Source organism: Trichechus manatus, unplaced genomic scaffold (genome assembly GCF_000243295.1).
Source record: "Trichechus manatus latirostris isolate Lorelei unplaced genomic scaffold, TriManLat1.0 scaffold00067, whole genome shotgun sequence".
Classification (NCBI taxonomy): Eukaryota; Metazoa; Chordata; class Mammalia; order Sirenia; family Trichechidae; genus Trichechus; species Trichechus manatus.
Window position 1 is genome coordinate 12332325 of NW_004444003.1, and position 21762 is coordinate 12354086.

Genomic DNA, 21762 nt, shown 5'->3' on the forward strand with positions numbered 1-21762 from the left:
TTGAGATTGAAAATAAAAACTAAAATTTACCTCTTTAATGTGAAGCCTGTACTTGTTTTGTGCTGCACAGAAATTCAGTTCTGGCTTGAACTTGGGAAAAATACATACAGATTTAATTTTCAGCCAAAATGAGATGATTTTGCCTTTGCTCTTGGTGCTTATTAAATAAGACAACACTTTCTTACACATTGCTTCCCCGTGACTAGCAGGACATTCTTCTTTTAGTAGAAATCCAGGACTTGTCTAAGGAAAGATCAGGAAAACTCATCTTGAGTGTACAATTAGGCTTCAGTTCACAAAGTTCTTCCTCTTCACTCAAAGCTATTCTCAGACTAAGCTAAAGATTCAGGAAAAGGACCCCTCACCTGTCACACACTTGTGCTGAAAGAGAGGAAAAATATGATTCAACTTTATTCTACAGTTCTTCCAGGTAGTTTTCAAGAAAAAATGAGACTTGCTGATATCCGCAGGCCCCAGCAGAAGTGGATACATCTCAAGATATTCTTTTGCAACATGATCTTTCCAAAAATCCAGTTTACTTTTAAATCTAAGAATCTTAACCTTTAAAGTCAAAACATTGCCTCTGGGGCTTTGCAGAGCCTTGTTCCCCTGGTTCATGTGATAAAAAACCTCTGACAGACCAGTTCACGCAGCCCTTCTTCACCTTTGAAGCACTCTGCGAAATCTGGTCTTCTATATTCTTATAAGTATCCCTCAAACTCACTGGTGAAATTTCCGTTTTTAGGAAAAGATTTAGGTCTTTCTATTTGAGTTTCCACACAATTTTTTTTTGTTTAGTTCTTGATAGAACTGATTTTTGTTAACAAAGCTAATCATATTTGTAGCAGCATCCAAAACTTTTTTCCTTTCCTCTCTAAGAGTTTTGACCCAAACACCTCTTTATGAAGAAAACAGTGTGTGTTAACAATGTCAGGACCTTCTGGTGTTACCACCATTGATGAGGCATCATCAGTACAGAAGCCAACAGGATACCTCCCAAACGTGCTTTGTCTCAGCATATGAAGATAAAGTGCACTTTGGCCTTTGTTTGTTTTGAGCAGTTTTTTTTTTTTTAATTGTACTTTACATGAAGGTTTACAGAGCAAATTATTTTCTCATTAAACAATTAATACACATATTGTTTTGTTACATAGGTTGCCAACCCCATGGCATGTCAACACTACCCTACTTCTCGACGTTGGGTTCACCATTACCAGCTTTCCTGTCCCTTACCGTCTTCTTGTCCCTGCCCCTGAGTTGGTGTGCCTATTTAGTCTCGTTTCCTTTATGGACCTGTCTAATCTGTGGCTGAACGGTGAACCTCAGGAGTGACTTCGTTACTGAACTATAAAGGTGTCCAGGGGTCATATTCTTGGGATTTCTTCAGTCTCTGTCGGACCAGTAAGTCTGGTTCGAGCAGTTTTTTTGCAGCTGAAATTTTTTTTTTGAAATTCAGCATTACTTACGAATCTTACCAGTGACATAATTGGTGTTAACCTAATAGAGAAGCCGTTGTTTTTTTTTTTTTCCAGTTTATTATACAAAATCTTTTCAGCAACAAGTGGCATGTCATTGATATGTTAACTTATCACACTGTTTGAGAGTGGAAGCTTTTCAATTTCTCGTACTGGAAATTGTCCTAGCATTTTGATCAGTATAAATTTAACATGCTGGCATTGTTAGGTTCTCATCAATACTGACTTTTCTTTTTCAGGGCTGTTAGTTCTGCCACTAAATACCTTCCTTCCTGAGCCTTTTCTCTGAACGTAACCTTTTAACAAGAACTTTATACTGTTTGTTTTGAAATTCCAGTAGCTTTCTAAAACAACCAGCATTTTTACATCTCAGATTTGAGGGTTTTTTTTTTTTCTTCCATTTTGTCCAAGCCATTGCTGTACTCATAAGTTGTTTGCCTGTAAAATCCATCAATGAGCAACTTTCATTTTAAATACATATAGGCATCTTGTGTACCCTTGGTTGCACAGATACGATGATATGATTGTGATTCTTCACCATTTTATCACTTTATCAGAAATTGTCTGTAGGCCTAGACCTAGAATCCATTTCATATCTCAATTTTAAAAATGACCACATGAATCATCGGACATGTTTTTAAAACATCAGTTCTACACAGAACATACATTATTGCACGGAAAGTATAATAACTAAAGATAAATTGCAAAAAACGTGAGAACAACACAATACAATTCTCTTCTAACCTACATCATCCTCACTTTGCAATGTTTACAACAGTAAGGTGGCAGGCAGAAAGCTGAGTTGTGACACATAAAAATTCCTTTTTTAGACTGAAAATCTCCCTCCAATTTTCTATTACACTAAGTAGAACTTGTTTGTTCTCGTATATCCGTCAGGAGCAGGGGAGAGAAGACTGGGGGAAGGAATTACCTGGACAGAGAGACTAACGTCATCAGCCTAAGATCTTCCCCTACGTGCGATAAGGCACTCACCGATTATCAACAACTTCTCCTGACTTGCATAGAAAATTGAGAACGGCCCAGCCAAATGAACACACTCCTACTGTTCACTGCCATTTTCACTTGCTGTCAAGTCAATTCCAACTTGTGGCAACCTCATGTGTGTCAGAGTAGAACTTTGCTCCATATGGTTTTCAATGGCTGACTTTTCCGGAAGCAGATCACCAGGCCTTTCTTCTAAGATGTCTCTGAGTGAACTCAAACCTCCAACCTTTGGGTTTGCAGCTGAGTGTGGGGCTTCTCAGTACCATACAGTGGGGCTAGACGACCTCTAACAAAATTCTTACAGGGCTGCTAGGTCACTAGCAGTGCTCGCTTTATGTGCTATGGGAAGTTCAAAACATGTTTAATTTTTTATTCACGATCTCTTACAGAATCACTAATGACATTTCACAGGACCTCATTTGAAAAACCCTGTCCTAGAGTGTAGGTTAAATGAACACGCGCCTTTATATCTTACTGTTTATGCTAATGTGCTTTTAAAGTAAAGAACAGACACCAGCGTGGTAGTCATTCACCTCTTGATCTGCACTTACAGATCTGAGTCTTGCTGATGAAATTAATATCACCAGGCTGTTGTAGACTGGGCACGGGTATGACGCTATGAAACTCTGAAGACATCCAAAGGCGTAGCAAGAAATAAAACATAGGAGTAGCTTGGTCATGTAACTGCAGCCTAGCAAGGAATTATGAATTCAGAACCCATCCACTATGTTCCAAGGATGTGGGCTGATATCTCCACCACCTCCCAAGCCCAAAGAAGGGGTAAAGACTTCTTTTACCTGGAGGATCCTTCACTCTGAGGACTGCTGAGACCTCTGAACCTTGGGTACATCTCTATGAGGTATAGGTGAGGGACCAGAGGACTACAATTCTTTGTACTATTACAAAAGCTTTATTTTATTTTAATATCCTTTATTCTAGTTTCTCACTGAGGAAACACTAAAACAAAGTGGAATTAACTTTAGGGAAGCCCAGGTCATCATTCTTGCCAAAAGCAGAGTCTAGACCAGCACTTGGGGTCTGGCTTAGTTCACAGGCAGTTTTGTCTCATTTTGAACTCATGATTATAATCCGATCGTGCTGTAACAGGCTTCTCAAGTAGGCTTGCTCTACCAGACTCCACAAGGATGATTTCATACCTTTTCTTCTCTCCTCAAATCGTATACTGACCATCCTTTTTATGTCTTCTCCCTAATGCTCTCACTTTCAGATGACTTCCTTCGTATCTTAGGAACTCCCTCGTATTCTTATCACCAGATCTATAAACCTGTTTTCAATCATGCTCAGCTTGTCTTTCTTCCCTTCTGTTCTCGTGACAGAAGCGTTATCTTATCAATGGTCAATCTCTTTGCTTGTGGTAAATCTTAGTTATCTAATGCTGTTATAACAGAAATACCACAAACGGATGGCTTTAACAAACAAATTTATTTTCTTACAGTTTACGAGGCTAGAAGTCCAAATTCAGGGGACTGAGTCTAGGGGAAGGCTTTTTCTCTCTGCCGCCTCTGGGAGAAGGTCCTTGTCTCTTCAGCTTGTTTCCTGGCTCTTTGGAGATCTCCATGTGGCTTGACATCTATCTTCCCCTGTCTCTGATTTTCTTGTTTAGTCTCTTTTATATTTCAAAAGAGATTGACTTAATACACACCCTAAACTAATCCTGCCTTATCAACATAACAAAGACAACCCATTACCAAATAGGATCATAACAAAAGGCTTGTTGTTGTTGCTATTGTTAGGTGCTGTGGTGTAGGTTCCGACTCATACATACGACAGAACAAAACACTGTCCGGTCCTTCACCATCCTCACAATCATTGCTGTGTTTGAGCCCATTGTTGCAGCCACGGTGTCAATCCATCTCATTGAGTGTCTTCCTCTCTTTCACTGACCCTGTACTTTGCCAAGCATGATGTCCTTCTACAAGGACTGGCCCCTCCTGATAACACGTCCAAATTACGTGAGATGAATTCTCTCTGTCCTTGCTTCTAATGAGCACTTTGACTGTACTTCTTTCAAGACAGACTTGTTCCTTCTTCCAGCAGTTTGTGGTATATTCAATATTCTTTTCCAACACCATAATTTGAAGGCATCACCTCTTCCTTGGTCTTCCTTATTCATTGTCCAGCTTTCCCATGCATATGAGCAATTGAAAATACCATGGTTTGGGTCGGGCATATCTTACTCCTCAAAGTGAAGTTTTTGCTTTTTAATACTTTAAAGAGCTCTTTTGCAGCAAATTTGCCCAATACAATATGCTGTTTGATTTCTTGACAGCTGCTTCCATGGGGTTGGTGGACCCAAGTAAAATGAAATCTTTGACAATTCAATATTTTCTCTGTTTATCATGATGTTGCTCATCGGTCCAGTTTCAAAGATTTTTGTTTTCTTTATCTTGAGGTGTAATCCATATTGAAGGCTGTAGTCTTTGATCTTCATCAGTAAGTGCTTCAAGTCCTCTTTGCTTTCAGCTAGCAAGGTTGTGTCATCTGTATAATGCAGGTTGTTAATGAGTCTTCTTCCAATCTTGATGTCTTGTTCTTCATATAGTCCAGCTTCTTGAATTATTTGCTCAGCATACAAATTGAATAAGTATGGTGAAAGGATATAACCTTGATGCACACCTTTCCTGATTTTAAACCGTGCAGTAGCCCCTTGTTCTGTTTGAGTGACTGCCTCTGGTCTATGTACAGGTTCCTCACGAGCACAATTAAGTGTTCTGGAATTCCCATTCTTCACAATGTTATCCATAATTTGTTATGATCCACACAGTCAAATGTCTTTGCATAGTTAATAAAACACAGGTAAACATCTTTCAGGTATTCTCTGTTTTCAGCCATGATCCATCTGACATTAGCAGTGATATCCCTCTTTCCACATCCTCTTCTGAATCTGGCTTGAATAACCACAGGCCAGAGGTTAGGGTTCACAACACATATTTTTTAGGAACACAATTCAATCCCTAACATGCTGTGTATCCCTTCTGGCCTTATCCTGTTTCAGACTTAGAACCTTATCTTATCCCCCCTCTTCTGCATCATCAACATCTCTCTGTCTCAACCATGTCATTTTCATCAACATGAAAACGTATTCTAGTATCTCCCATCTTAAAAAAAAAAAAAACTCTTGACCTTACAGCCCCTTCCAGATAATATCCCATTTCTTTGAACCTCTTCACAACTAAATCACTTGAAATAGTTTTTGCCACAAACTGTATCCATTTTCTCACTCTTTCATTCACCTCAATCTGATTTCAATCCCTGTCATTTTTCTGAACGTACTCTTGTCAAGTAACTGTTGTTTTCCATGTTAGCAAATATGTTCAATATATTCCATCATCATTTCACACCACCTTTTAGCAGTGTTTTGCATATTTCACCACCCCTTCTTTTATTTATTTTTTGCTATAAAAATATTTATTTCTTTTTTTAGAACAGCTTTATTGAGATATAATTCACATACTTAAAATTCACCCACTTGACATGTACAATTCAATGGTTTTTAGTATATTAACAGATTTGTGCAACCATCATCACAATCAATTTTAGAAGATTTTCATCAACCCAAAAAGAAATCCCATCTACTCTCCTACTCACCCCTAACCCTAGGCAACTACTAATCTACTTTTTTTGTAGATTGCTTTTTCTGGGCTTTTCATATAAATGAAGTCACATAATATGTGTCCTTTTGTGCCTGGATTTTTTTCACTTAGCATAATGTTTTCAAGGCTCATCCATGTTGTAGCATGTATCACAACTTCGTTTCTTTTTGCAGCTTGAGTATACCACATTTTGTTTATCTGTTCATCAGTTGATAGACATTCTGGTTGTTTCCACTTTTTAGCCATTACGAATAATGCTTCTATGAACATTCATGTACAAATTTTTCATGGACATGTGTTTTTATTCTTCTTGGGTATACACCTAGAAATGGTAACTGGATCATATGGTAACTGTATGTTTAACCTATAGAGAAACTGCCAGACTGTTTTCCAAAGTGGTTGTACCATTTTACATAGCAATGAACAAGTGTTCCAATTTCTCCATGTCATCACCAACACTTGTTATTATCTTTCTTTTTGATGATAGTCAACCTAGTGGATGTGAAATGATATTTCATTGTGATTTTGATTTGCATTTCCCTGATGATTAATGATGTTGAGCATATTTTCATATGCTTATCGGCTATTTATATATCTACTTTGGATAAATATATATTCAGATCATTTCCCCTTTTTTAAATGGGTTATTTGTCTTTTTATTGTTGAGTTGTAAGAATTCTTTATATATTCTAGATGTAAATCCCTTATCATATATATAATTTGCAAATATTTTCTCCCATTCTGTGAGTTGTTTGCTTGTTTTTTCCATTTTCTTAATGATGTCCTTTGAAGCACAAAAATTTTTAATTTTGGTGAAGTCTAATTTATCTATTTTTAATTTGGTTGCTTGTGCTTTTGGTGCCATATTTAAGAAACCACTGCCTAATCCAAAGTCATGAAGATTTGCCTCTATATTTTCTCCCAAGAGTTTTATAATTTTAACTCTTACCTTTAGGTCTTCAATTCATTTTGAGTTAATTTTTGTATATAGTGTGAGGTAGGGGTACAACTTCATTCTTTCGCATGTGGATATCCAGTTGTCCCAGAACCATTCATTGGAAAGATTGTTCTTTCTCCATTGAATTGACCATAAATGTTAGGTTTTGTTTATAGGTTCTCAATTCTATTCAATTGACCTATATGTTTATCATTATGCCAGTACTACACATCCCCTTCTTCTTGAAACACTGTCTTCTTTTGACTTCCAGAACAAAAACTTTATTGGATTAGTCTCCACCAACACCATTCACCAGATTACACGGGAGATTCATATCCTATAGATGAGGCCAGCTTCATGGGCATGAAAGCTGTGCAGTCACATAGGTCCCCACTCTCAGAAAGGCAACACATATGGCTTAATGTTCTGCTGTTGCCATCTTGAAATTCTCAACATTTTTGAACAAGGGGCCCTGCATTTTTATTTTTCACTGGAGTCTGCAAATTATGTAACTAGTCTTGCTTATAGTATAAGTTCTCGGCCATATTATGCTGAAATAATGTCCATATATGTGTCCTTCACAACCCTGAGTTGCACTGAAAAACCTTATTTTATCTATATGAATTTGGAAGGTACCATGTCAAATCACCCTTTCCCAATTTCTGAAATTCCCACCCCTTCCCTTGATTACCTGTATCAGTAAAACAACAACAACAAAAAAACGCCATTGAATCATTTCCGATTCATGGCAATCTCATGTATGCAGAGTAGAACTGTACATCATAGGATTTTCATGGCTGTGACCTTTTGGAAGCAGATTGCCAGACCTTTCTTCTGGGTGGGTTCAAGGTCACTGCCAACCTTTCGGTTAGTAGCTAACTGCTTAACTGTTTGTGCTACCCAGGGACCACCTGCATCAGTACTGCTGTATAATAAGCATGAATAAGAATTCACTCTAGTGCTCGCTTCTGCAGTAAATATACTAAAATTGGAACAATACAGAGAAGATTAGCATGGCCACTGCACAAGGATAACACGCAAATTCGTGAAGCATTCCATATTTTTAATCACTAACTAGATAGTAGACAAGTGTCAACTTCAGTGAATGGAAAGACAACACGCAATATAGGGGAAGTCAGCACAACTGGACCAAAGCAAAAGCATAGAAGTTTCCTAGAAATGTCCAAACACTTTGAGGGAACGAGTAGTTGGGGTTAGGGCCTGGGGACCAAGTCTCAAGGGACATCTAGGTCAATTGGCATAACACAGTTTATCAAGAAAATGTTCTACATCCCGCTTTGGTGAGTAGCGTCTGGGGTCTTAAAACCCTGCGAACAGCCATCTAAGATATGTCTATTAGTCCCATCCCACCTGGAGCAAAGGAAAATGAAGAAAACCAAAGACACAACAAAATACTAGCCCAAAGGACTCAAGGACGACATGAACCAGAGACTCCACAAGCCTGAGACCAGAAGAACTAGATGGTGCCCAGCTACCACCAATGACCGCTCTGACAGGGATCACAACAGAGAGTCCCTGACAAAGCAGGAGAAAAATGTAGAACAGAATTCAAATTCACATGAAAAAAAACAGACTTACTAGTCTGACAGAGCCTAGAGGAACCCCCAAAACTATGACCCCCTGAAGTTCTGCTAACCCAGAACTGAAACCATTCTCAAAGCCCACTTTTCAGACAAAGATTAGACAAACCTATCAAACAAAAAATAACACACATGAGGAACGTAGTTCTTTGTTCAATCAAATATACGAGACCAAATGGGCAGCTCCTGTCCAAAAGCAGGATGAGAAGGCAGGAAGGGACAGGAACTGGATGAATGGGTACAGGGAACCCAGGGTGGAAAAGGGGAGTGTGCTGTCACATCGTGGGGATTGCAACCAATGTCACAAAACAATACGCATATATATTTTTGAATGAGAAATTAACTTGAGCTGTAAACTTTCACCTAAAGCACAATAAAAAAAGAAGGAAAAAAAAAGGATTCACTGTAGCTTGAGTTCCCTAAGATAAAGCTCACAAGCTGATAGATCCTCTAAAGATGATTTTGCACGCAAGTAAGTTAGGGCAGGGGCACCCTCTACTTTGAGGATTATAAAATATATTCCCAGAGTGTAAACTACCTCCTTCCTTTCTCTACTACCTCGGATCCCTGGTTCCAAACTAGCTGGAAATACACTGGGAATTGTCAATGCGTTATCACTGATTCTAGGCTTTCTTTAAAAAAAAAATTGTATCATTAAAAAAAACACTTTATAGATATGGTATTTTATAGTTTTCCACGGGGTTTTACATACTTAATTTCATTTGGTCGTCACAATAGCTGTGCAGTTGGTAGAACTGATCTTAAAACCCTGTGCAGTGAGACTGTAAAGGACACATATTAAGAGGCAGGCAAATCAGGTTCAAATCTTGTCTAGACCACTTCCTTGTTGCTAAAGTGGAATTTTATAGAAATTAAATGTGATAATGTGTACACAACTCCAAGCACAGTGCCTGGCGTGAACTCAATGTCTGGGTGATTTGCTGTTGTGTGTGTGCTACCCTTGAGGAAACTGAGGACAAGTACAGTCATTAGAATCCATTCTAGTTGCCACTATCACTACCAAAACCCCTTGGTTCCTGCAATTCCCAGATTGCATCGTGCTCTCTCACGACCCTTTGATTTCCCACCTGCTGCTCCATCCAAAATTGCTACTTTCCTTTTTTCATCCGGTTAATTCCCTCTTATCAATGTGGCACTTATTCTGAAACTTCCCCCGAACAGCCCTCCTGCCCACTGGCCCATGTTAAGTCATCCTTCTGTGGGCTCCCATCTCTATCTCTGCCTGTCTCTCTCATTGCTCAATGTTGTACTGTAGTTGTCTGTTCCTTAGTTTTCTCGTCTGTGGCCTACACTTACGTCTATGGAAGTACATGTGTCCTTAATCTCTGTTTCTGCAGTCCCTGCATATGTATGTTTGGTGTAATAGATTGCTTTTGTGTGGCCTTTCTTGTCATGTCTTGTAACTCTCACCCAGGTGTTTGGGCGGGACTGTGTGATAGGATAATTGTAGTCCACCAAAGGGATTGGTCAGTTTTGCCATCCCACTGGGCTTGAAATGAGCAATCTCAGAGGCAGGGAAGAGTGGATACCACCACCACCAAGAAAGAACAGCCAGGAGCCAGTATATCCTTTGGACCCAGGATCTTTGCAATGAGAAGCTTCTGGAACCAGGAGACAAAAAGAACTGTAACAATAAAGCCAGTGAGAAGCAGCAGCAGAGACTTGGCAGCAGAGACCTGGCAGCAGGAGACAGCCTGGTGGGCTTCCTGGCCCACAGATCAGGAAAGCTGAATAACTTTAGGCAGAGGCCGAAGGCCAGGGAGAGACATGCCTGCGAGCACAACTGAAAAGAGGCTGTCCTGATGGAAGAACTGTATTCTGAATGTTCCTGAGCCTGAATTGTAACCTATGACTTCCCTAATACATTCCATAATCTTGGGTATGGTCTGTGAGTTCTGTATGGCCATTACAAAGAATTTATCAAACCCAGCAGAGAAGTAGACAGTACTGTGGGAGGGATGGCTGGTGCTAGAACTGGTAAAGACGGCGGAGAGAGGAGGTATGTCAGACCCCCGCCTCATAGGAATCAGTCTTGGACTGTTGATCTTGATCCTCCTTCCCCCTTGTGAAGTTAGAGGAGATCAGATGCCGTCTCCACGCTGTTTTCACAGTATCAATAAGTATTTGCTCTTTCAATGAATGAATACATACGCGTGAAAAACGTTAAGAAAGAATTAATTAATTTGCTCTTTTTGTGCGCCTCGGGTGACAGAACTGAGATGCAAACAGGATTTTCTAATAGCTGGAGATAAGCCAGCATCCTCTTTTAAAGCTTAAAGCAAAGCAGCAGGACATTGTTTCTCTAAAGAAAAGCATTTCTTGATCTTTCAGGAATTTGGACTAAGGCCACAAGGTATAGCAATGGTCGGCTGCAGAGTCTGGGTTGGGGGAAGAATCATCACTTGATTGCAAAGACCATTTTTCTTGGCACTAGTCACAGAAGAGGGCAGAGACATCTGCATGCCCCGATGACATCACTTGGCCCTGCCTTGCACAATAGAGGAAAATAACTGCCAGGGCAAGTTTCCAGTTTATCTAGACATAGCTGGGCCAAGGCCAAGATGTTCCACCCCTCTCCCCACCCCTACTGGTCCCAACACCGAAAATGGCTCTCAGAGCATTGAGTAAAACTGCGTGGAGAGAGCTGAATTCTTAATAGGATTTGCAGCCATGAATTCATGGCATGTGGCAGCCGATCCTATCCTCTTCCCTCTAGACCTGCCCCCATTCTAGAAAGGGTTTTTGCAAAGAAAAGAAAGGACAGATCTCTAAAGAAAGTGAAAGCTGTTTCATTGGACTATGACAGAGTTCAGTTCTAGTTTGAGGCTCTTGGGGCATTTGTAAGCAACTAACTGCCATTTAAGTCCAGCACAGGGGTGAAATGATTTGTAAGGTTAATGCCAAGGGCCGTAGTTTGTTTTATTAGAAATGTAATGAAATGCCCTCTGCTTAAGCTTATCTGTAAGCTCTTTCTCAACACTAGAATATGAATATAGAGACCACCCTCATAATATTCTTAAAGTCAAGTACAACATTATCTACTAGAAATACAATCATTTGACTAGGTCCGGAAATTCAATAGTCTCACGGCCTAAAGATTACACATTTTGTTCCTTATTTTTGTTTGTTTGTTTTAAATAACTCATTATGAAATATTTCAGACATACAGAAAGATGTGAGTAAAACTATGAAGACCCGTGTGCCCATTACCCACCTTGAGAAATTAAACATTATCACTACAGTTGACACTTTACCCCCATCATATCCCTCTCTTCCTCTGTGTTCTCCATCTCCCCCATTCCGCCCACTCCTCTTAATTTGAGGGTTATTATGTCTAGGCATTTCTTTATATTTAACTACATATACGTATATTCTTAAAACTATATTACATTGTACATTTTTTAAACTTTTTGTCAGTTGTATCATGTTGGATGTATTCTTCTTTAATTTGCTAGTGTCTTCTCAATATTCTGTTGTAAATTCATCCACACGGATATTTGTAACCCTGCTTAATTCATGATGCTTAGTGGTACTCTCTTGGGAGAGTATCAAATCCCTTGGGTGAATATCAAACGTTTGATAGCTGCTGGTCCAAGATTTGTTACTGCATTAGTTTCTCAGGGCTGCCATAACAAATTACCACAAATTTGGATGCCTCAAAACAAATAGTCATTTATTGTCTCACAGTTCTGGAGGCTATGCTCTTGGAAGTCTCTAGGGGAAGATCCTTTCTTGTCTCTTCCAGCTTCTGGTGGTTGTAGTCCATGGCGTCCTTGGCTTCTAGACACATCACTCCAATCTCTGCTCTGTAGTCACATGGCTTTCTGCTTGTGTCTGTGTATGTTCAAATCTCTTATAACAACTCCTGTCACTGAATGTAGGGCCCACTTTAATCCTGTATGACTTCATCTTACCTTGATCACGTCTGCAAAAATCGTATTTCTAAATATGGTCACATTCACAGGTCCCAAGAGTTAGGACACATCTTTTGGAGGCTCACAACAGCTACATTTTATGTGAGGTTATGGGTGGGGAATGAGCCCTAGTGGTGCAGTGGTTAAGCGCTCGGCTGCTAACCAACAGGTCGGTGGTTCGAACCAACTAGCCACTCCGCGGGAGAAAGATTACAGCCTAGGAAACCCTATGGGGCAGTCCTATAGGGTCACTATGGGTCAGAGTCAACTGGATGGTACACAACAAATAGATGGGGAGGCAGGGGGCAGATTATACACAGTTCTTTACCTTTTCGCATCTCAGGGTGAAGATGTGTCTGGGTGTCACAGGGCTGAGGGATACCTGTGGTCTCTTTTATCACATAGAGACTAAGCTGGTCTCATTTCCTGAGCTTTGTTCACATCTTGAGTATGTTTTTGTGGAAAGAACATTACGCTGGAAGTCAGAAACCTAGATTCTTGTCCCAGTTCTGTAAGATGAACCTGTGTGGCCTCTGGCAAGTTATTGAGACTTCTTATGCCTCAGTTTCCACATAGAGCATAACATGATTTCCCTAAGCCCTGCAGGTCTCAGATGAAAAAAGTGGGACATATTTACAGAGAGGCATGGGGTGAAATTATGTTAAACTGGGTACAGAAGCACCTGTTGGCAGTCTTTGCTCTTCCACTTCCTGGTTGCGAATAGTTGGGCCAACTACTACACAGATTCTCCTTAACGTCCCTTAACTTACTTAACTTGCCTAACCCTCACTTACCTCCTACCCACAAATTGAGGAAATAATGATTAAATGAGATCATGTTTGTGAAGTACTTAGCACAAGGTTGTCACATAAAAAGTGATCAGTGTTAAATCGCAGTAGTGATGGTAGTTGTGACATTTCTCTGGTGATAATCTTTCCCACACTTTTGTGTACTCTCAGTCCTCCAAAAAATCTACCCTCGACTTATGAGTTTTTAGAGGATGTTTTGCTGTTGCCTGCTCCCGCTATTGCTTAAGCCCCTACAATGTCATCATGATGACCCTGAGGACACCACCCACCACAGCTGGTGTGATGCTGGCTCCGACCACTGGAGACAGCCTCTGAGTCCAGAACACCAACACTGCATGCACTACGTTTCCTCATCACATTTCACGGAATTAAAAATCTATGTATTTACTTCAGTCATTATTTTTTTTTTTTTTGTGGTTAATTTTGGTTATTGTTGTTTATTTTTCAACACTTTTCCTTCTGAGCGCTCACGGAAGTTGGCTGGAAAATATGTCTAAGTGTTAGAACCTTGCTTCTCCGCTCCCCTAATAATTAAGGCTCGTTTTGTTTCTAGATCATATTTGTGTACCTTCCTCTTATCTCTTAAGATGAACTCTTTCCCAGGAAGCCTTTTAGTTCCTTAAAAACTTCTGGTAACCACATCCTCCTTGGCTCTGGCCACCAAGAGCTGTCTCCACCCTCTACCACTTTAGGATTTCTGGGAGACCTTCTTAACAGGACCTTTTCCTACCTGCATTAGCAACCTGCAGAGGACAGTCACTTTAGCACTTTTTAAAGATGTTTGCTTCCCTTCATTAACATATTTCTCAATGCCTTGATAAAGGACAAACCATCTATCTCTCTCAGGGGACATAGCTAGGGGGTGTAGTGGACAGAATACTGCCCCCGCTACAAGGTATCCCCATCCTAATCTCCAGAACTTGTGAATATGTTACCTTATGTGGCAAAAGAGACTTTGCAGATGTAGTTAAATATCTTGAGATGGGAAGAATATTTTGGATTTTCCAGGTGGGCCCAATGTAATTATAAAGATCCTTATAAGAGGGAAGCAGGAAAGTCAGAGCTATGAAGATGGAAACAGGTCAGAGAGAGAAATTCCAAGATGCTATACTGCTAACTTTAAAGAGAGAGGAAAGGGACATGAGTTAAGGAATGCAGGCAGGTGGCCTCTTGAAGCTGGAAAAGGCAAGGAAACAAATTTCCCTTGAAGCCTCCAGGACCACAGCTCTGCAAAACCTTCATTTTAGGACTTCTGACTGCCAGAATTATAAGATAATAAATTCTTGTTGTTTTAAGCCACTAATTTTATGGTAAAAGGAGCCATTGTGATGCAATAGTTAAGTGCTGGACTGCTAACTAAAAAGCTGGTGGCTTGAACTCACCAGTCACTCCTCAGGAGAAAAGACCTGGCAATCTGCTCCCATAAAGATCACAGTCTAGGAAACCCTATGGGCAGTTCTATTCTGTCATGTAGGGTGACTAGGAGTCAGAATCAGCTCAACTGCACACAACAACAACAATTTTATGATAATTTGTTACAGCAACAACAGGAAACTAACATAGGGGTAAGTGAGCAAGTTCCACATGGAAAATCCACTCCAGTATTTCTGTCTCCGTCAGTCTTTTGATTTCTTCTTCTGCTTAATCAAGGTTTTTCTGGAATCTCAAAGTCCTTTAGTGTAGGCTACTAACTACTGAGTGCCAAGTTTCAGTCAATCTTTCAAGCAAATGTTTAGAACCATTCTCAGTTGTTCGAGCCAACACATTGAATACAGAATCTCTGATAAGTACCCCTCATTTTGGTTAATTCAGACTAATCTAAATTATGTTCCTTTCTTCCTGGTTTATAACCTTTAGAATACATCCCCACCAATACTTCCTTGGTTTCTCATTATATTAATTAGCAAAATCTGTGCTACTCATTAGGTGTGTAAGCCTTCTCCTCCCAAGTAAGACTTTGTATTTGCCCCTGAGCTTGTCTTTTTTTTCTTTTTCTCCCCATTAAGTTTTCTGGCAGAGTTAAAAACAGGTAACCCATATTCTGAAGGAAGGGTTGCTTTCAAACACTAGTAGATCATATTACCCGTCCCAATACCATGCCCATTCTCTTGGGAGTCTTGATACTAATTACTGTAATGGTAAAAGTTCAGTTGCAGAATATAGAATCACCTAGCTAATTTAAGTAAGGAAAGATTTTTATTACAGGCTATTAGACACCTTCTAGAATCATTGGGTCTCCACCCATCTGCCAGTCTGTTGTTGTACTGTGTTGGCTTGCATGTTGCTATGATGCTGGAAGCTATGCCACTAGTATTTCGAATACCAGCAGGGTCACCCCGGGTAGAGAGGTTTCAGCAAAGCTTCCAGACTCAGACAGATGAGGAAGAAAGGCCTAGAAATCTACTTCTGAAAATTAGCTGAAGAAAACCCTGTGGCTCACAACAGAATATTGCCCAATACAGTGCTAGAAGATGAGCCCCCTACGTTGAAAGACACTCAAAATACACAGTAGCCACAGCAATGGGCTCAAACATACCAATGATCATGGAGATGGCACAAGGCCTGATAATCCTTCATTCTGATGTACTTGGGGTTGCCATGAGTTGGAGATGACTTGATGGCAACTAACTAGAATCATCGATAAGGTGGAAAACAAACTGCGGTATGCTGTTAGGGACAACTTCCAAATTATTCTGTGTCGACTCAACGGCAATGGGTTATCAGGCACCTGCCAGCAAAGAGAGCTGCTGCTGCTTCTGCCACAATCAGACATCTGAGGAGTCAGGAGCTGCCTCTACACTTGCTGGTTCCAGAACTACAGTGGCTCTACTAGAATCAATACAAATAGAAAGGATGCTCATTTCCAACCTCACATTCAAGTGCCAAGCAAATGTGTCTGCTCAGCAGAACCTAAATCATATCCAAAATCCAAACTGCAAGAGAGGATACGAGATATAATTTTTAACACTTCAGCATCTGGTGTGGAGAGGCAGGTGAAGAAACCAATCCACAGTGTCAGCTCAGTTCCCTTGGAGATTCCTAAATGAAGTACCATCAAGAAACTGTCTGGAAAATGGTGAAGTGCCGGTAACCCAGGCCCAATGGATGCATTGGTGAGTTCAGGACATGCCAGGAATCTCTTCTTGACAAATGAGCTGGGAGTCAGGAGCACTGAGAGGAAGGCAGGACCAGCTTCTTGCAAGTGAGGAAAGCAATGCAACCTCGAGCTTATACATTATTTAGATCAGAAATATGAGCTCTGAATTGGGTTTCACTGTTATCTTTTTGTGTTTTGAATTTCTCTTCATAGTTACATTTATTATCTTATTTTTTCTAACTCTCCAATTTTATTTCAAAAAGAAGAGGAAAAAATATTTCTATACGATACTCAAGATATATAGTGGGTGCAATCCAAAAACCAAAAGCCCGCTGCCGTCAAGTTGATTCTGACTTATCGCGACCCTATACGACAGAGTAGAACTGTCCCACCGGGTTTCCAAGGAGCAACTGGTGGATTCGAACTGCCGATATTTTGGTTAGCAGATGAACTCTTATCCACAGTGGCACCAGGGCTCCAGTGGGAGTGATACTGAGAGGGAAATGGTTCTTACTGGAGAGGACTTCCCTCTGACAAGGTTCTCAATCTAAGAATTCTCAGCTTAGTACAACCAGAATGCCCCTTAGAAGCAAGGATGGCAAGACTTTGGACATGTTGTCAGGAGGGATCAGTCCCTGAAGGATATCATGGTTGGTAAAGTAGAGGGTCAGCAAAAAAAGGAAGACCCTCAACAAGATGGATTGACACAGTGACTGCAACAATGGGCTCAAGCATAACAATGATTGTGAGCATGGCACAGGACTGGGCAGTGTTTCATTCTGTGATGCATAGGGTCGCTATGAGTCAGAACCGACTTGACAGCACCTAACAACAACAGCTTATATTAAATTTGGCACACAGGAACCTTAAATGCATTCTGTTTTTATTTTGAAATTAGAATCTACACAATTAATCAAATGAAAGCTAGCATGCTATATGAATGCTAATTAATTATTTCTCATTTAAGTAACAACAATTAAGACATTGTTCAAGCTGTACTGGTTTGCATATGCGAATTGTGTTTTCCTCTGCTACTGGAAACTCACTGATCACAGCTGCATGGAAAAGTCTAGTTTCTGAAATGTCCATCAATCTTCACATGAAAATGCTTAGTTATGCAAAATTAATTAGTATTTGCAAATGAAGAGATTTGACTTTCATTTATGTTTACCTTTAACTCCTGGAATTGTACAATTGATTCTTAAGAGAACTTCTTATAAAGAATAATCATTTAACACTAATTCAAACAATAAAACATTTAAACTGGAATGCACATGTGTGAATGAGCTCAAGAATGAGTGTGCTTATGACAAATTGAACATCATGGGGCCTTTTGATGTATACGAGAGCAATGATCCCCACCAGTGCAGTTTATATTGGCACAGAGTCTCCAATGACTAAGGCTGTTCTTGTTTTCTCTACACCTTTTCCCGTTACTCCCATAAGTATTCCTAAACTGTGTACCATTTTTCTACGCTAAAATCATCAAATTACCTCAGAATTTTAAAATAAAGCAAGAGAAAGGCCATTATTGAATCATAGCAGTAATGGGCTGCATAAACTGTTTTAACGTCTTTGATACCCTCTACAACCAGAAAACCAATTTTTGCCTCTGTGCACTGACAATTTTTTTTTCTCAACTCACACCAAGAAAGACTGGTTTGGTCTCATTTATTTGGCTGTGTATTGGAGGTTTGTATATCCTAAAAGAGAAGCTGTCTCTAAGCCAAACTGTGGTAAGAAATCATTCCCCTTTTTTCAATTGCTTGGTCTGTGAAGCAAAATTTGCTCTAGAAGTAAACTTGGGTTCTTGTAGAAATCCAACATGGATAATTTGGTAAAGGAAAAATATCCAACTTTTCCCTCAATTATGCAAGTTTGTCCGCAAATCACATGAAGCTTCTGGGTCTTAAAACATTGGCGGATTGACATGAGACTTTTCCTAGAGCAACTTTAGAAAGTTAGCATGTGTGGCTGAATATGTCACTCTGTCTCCAAGTAAAAGCGGCCTTCTTCTGTGCCTCACTATTGATTAATTTGTAATCTACTAGCACATCTTCTTATGTTTGTTACCTAGCACATAGTTCCAAAGAGGAGTTCTTTGTGTCACACCTCATCAATATTAATTTAGAGTACAACTGTGCAACTTGACTGTTTTTGAGAACAGATGTTATTCTGAATAATCAGTGCTGTTATTCACCTGCTTATCTTTTCTCTTATGTCTCTCTCAGATAATATTATATCAACTGAATAACTTCTCTCAGTAATTAAGGAATTAGTAGCCTATGCTTGTGGTGTGTGCTAATTGCAAAAAAAAAAAAAATTATCCCGAGAATAAGGGTAGTTGGTATAAATTATAACTGACTAGATAAACTGATTAAAATATTTTATCGATTTATTTCTCATAAGCTATCCAAACACGTTCAGATAATTTACTCTCTCAGATAGTTACCATTCAGTGCCTGCCTGAAAGTAGAACAGGGTGCTCCTGAGGCACTAGGGGCTTCAGTTGCATATGGCATCTTATCTCCAAAGCAAGTCTACCTTCCTTAGCCTGGCTTTATTACCTGGTCCTAGAAGGAGGGCAACATCATGATAAACAGCATAAGCAACATCGTAATAAATGGAGAAAATATTGAAATTGTCAAGGATTTCATTTTACTTGGACACACAATCAATGCCCATGGAAGTAGTAGTCAAGAAATCAAACTATGTATTGCACTGGGCAAATCTGCTACAAAAGATCTCTTTAAAAGCGTAGTCGATGTCACTGAGCTGTGCATGTAGAAATTTTTGAAATGGTGTATCTTTGGCTATGTATATTTTCACCAAAAAAAAAAAAGGTCAGAAGTTAGAGGGTTGACAAGTTGTGGGGTTATTAACCAATGTCATAAAACAGTATGTGTACTACTGTTTCATGAGAAACTATCTGTTCTGTAAGCCTTCACCTGAAGTACAATAAAAAAAAAAAAGACCTCTTTAAAGTTTTAAAAAGCAAAGATGTCACTTTCAGGACTAAGGTGAGCTTAACCCAAGCCACTATACTTTCAATTGCCTCATATGCATGCAAAAGCAGGACAATGAATAAGGAAGACTGAAGGATTGATGCATTTGAATTACGGTGTTGGTGAAGAATATTGAATATACCATGGACTGCCAGAAAAATGAACAGGTCTGTCTTGGAAGAAGTACAACCAGAATGTTCCTCAGAAGCAAGGTTGGTGAGACGTCGTCTCACATACTTTGGACATATTATCAGTAGGGACCAGTGCCTGAAGAAGGACATCATGCTTGGTAAGGTAGAGGGTCAGCAAAAAAGAGGAAGAATTTCAATGAGATGGATTGACACAGTGGCTGCAACAAGGACCTCAAACGTAGCAACGATTGTGAGGATGGTGCAGAACAGGCAGTGTTTCATTCTATTGTACACAGGATCGCTATCAGTCCGAACCAACTGGACAGCACCCAACAACAACAATAGCAACAAGCAGGGCAATATCTCTCCACTTTCCCAGAATAAGTACTGATTCCCATGAGCACTCAAATAAGAAACCCACATATTTTTAAGCAATGGCGTAAACAACCATGTTTGGTCACTTCATATAGGTACACACAAGTACTTCCTCCCATGCTGTTTTTGATAATCTATTTTCAAGATGGAAAATTGGTTTATTTCATATACCGACTTGAATCAGTTAGTAATAGCTCCCTATGAAGCAGTACACTGAGGATTTTGAGATCACATATGAGCTTAATGGAAAAGAACATTATGCTCCATCTCACGTATCTTTCCTCTGGTCATTGCCACAACAACCAGCTATGCACAGGTGACGTCTGACAACACCTCACTTCATTTGCACTGTGTATCTTTTGTCTCTGTCCAGGGGCACCTCTGTCCCTGCTGTGAGGAATGTCTGCAGAAACTAGCCCAGCCATTCTTTCATGTGGGAAAATTACTAGGGTAACCCTTGACCAATGGGGCTGGGAACCAGTGGATAAATACTTCCCATTTCTGTGTCTTGGGCGGTTAACTCTGAGGAGCAATCTACACTGTTCCCCATATGATCCTCATTGGGATTGGGCCTCAGTTGCCCACAGCAGTAACCATCTCAATAATGGATCCATGAATTGGCTTTCCCACATTCCTTCTTTCACTCCTCTCAGTCTCCTACTACTATTCTCTGAATTAACTTCCCAAAGTAAACAATTTCCAAGTGAACCTTTATCTCAAGTTCTGATTTTGGGGAGATTTCAAGCTGTTATGGATTGAATTGCGCCCCCCAAAAGTATGGGTCAACTTGGCTAGGCCATGACTCCCAGTATTGTGTGGTTATCCTCCATTTTGTGATCTGATGTAATTATCTTATGTGTTATAAATCCTAACCTCCATGATATTAATGAGGCAGGATTGGAATCAGTTATGTTAATGAGGCAGAACACAATCTACAGGATTAGGCTTATGGAGTCAATCTCTTTTGAAATACAAAAGAGAGAAGTGAGAAGAGAGAAGGCCCTCATTACCATAAAGCAAGAAGAGCCAGGAGTAGAGCACATCCTTTGGATCTGGGGTCCCTGAGCAGAGAAGCTCCTAGACCAGGGGAAGGTTGATGACAAGGACCACCCCCAGAGCCAACAGAGAGAGAAAGCCTTCCTGTAAAGCTGGCACCCTGAATTTAGACTCTAACTTTCTAAACTGTGAGAGAATAAATTTATGTTTCCTAAAGCCATCCACTTATGGTATTTCTGTTATAGCAGCACTGGATAACTAAGACACGAGCTAAGAAAAATGCCATGCTAAGTTATTGGAGTTAGTGATGAGAGAAGACCACATATTTTCCACTCTTAGTTTCTTCTATATCTTACAATGATTTAAACACCATTGATAAAAAAGTAACTGATTTCACCCAGACAGGTTGTTTAGTTGAAAGTTGTTGCCATTATGTAAGGTTTATAACCAACAATATGTTTAAACCTCAAGTTCAATCTTTGGTGCATGGTCTTTAAAAATTAAGACAAATTGCTCATTATTATCATCATTAACAATATCAACAACTTTATCTGAGTGTCTTTTCTGGGTGTGTACTTTTTCAAAATACTAAGTGCTTGGGAGGAAACCCTGGTGGCATAGTGGTTAAGAGCTATGGCTGCTAATCAAAAGGTCAGGAGTTCGAATCCACCATCAGGCACTCCTTGAAGACCCTATGGGGCAGTTCTACTCTGTCCTATAGGGCTGCTATGAGTCAGAATCGAGTCAACGGCAACGGGTTTAGTTTTGGTTTTGGTAACTGC

At 39.9% G+C, this 21762-nt stretch overlaps 1 non-coding gene across 1 annotated transcript; it reads left to right on the forward strand.

Annotated features, from left to right (window-relative positions):
* The first annotated feature begins 7993 nt into the window (after positions 1-7993).
* On the forward strand, positions 7994-8096 carry LOC111821138 (U6 spliceosomal RNA). Its single transcript, XR_002824601.1, has one exon. It is a non-coding gene; the product is annotated as a U6 spliceosomal RNA (small nuclear RNA).
* Positions 8097-21762: the final 13666 nt, after the last annotated feature.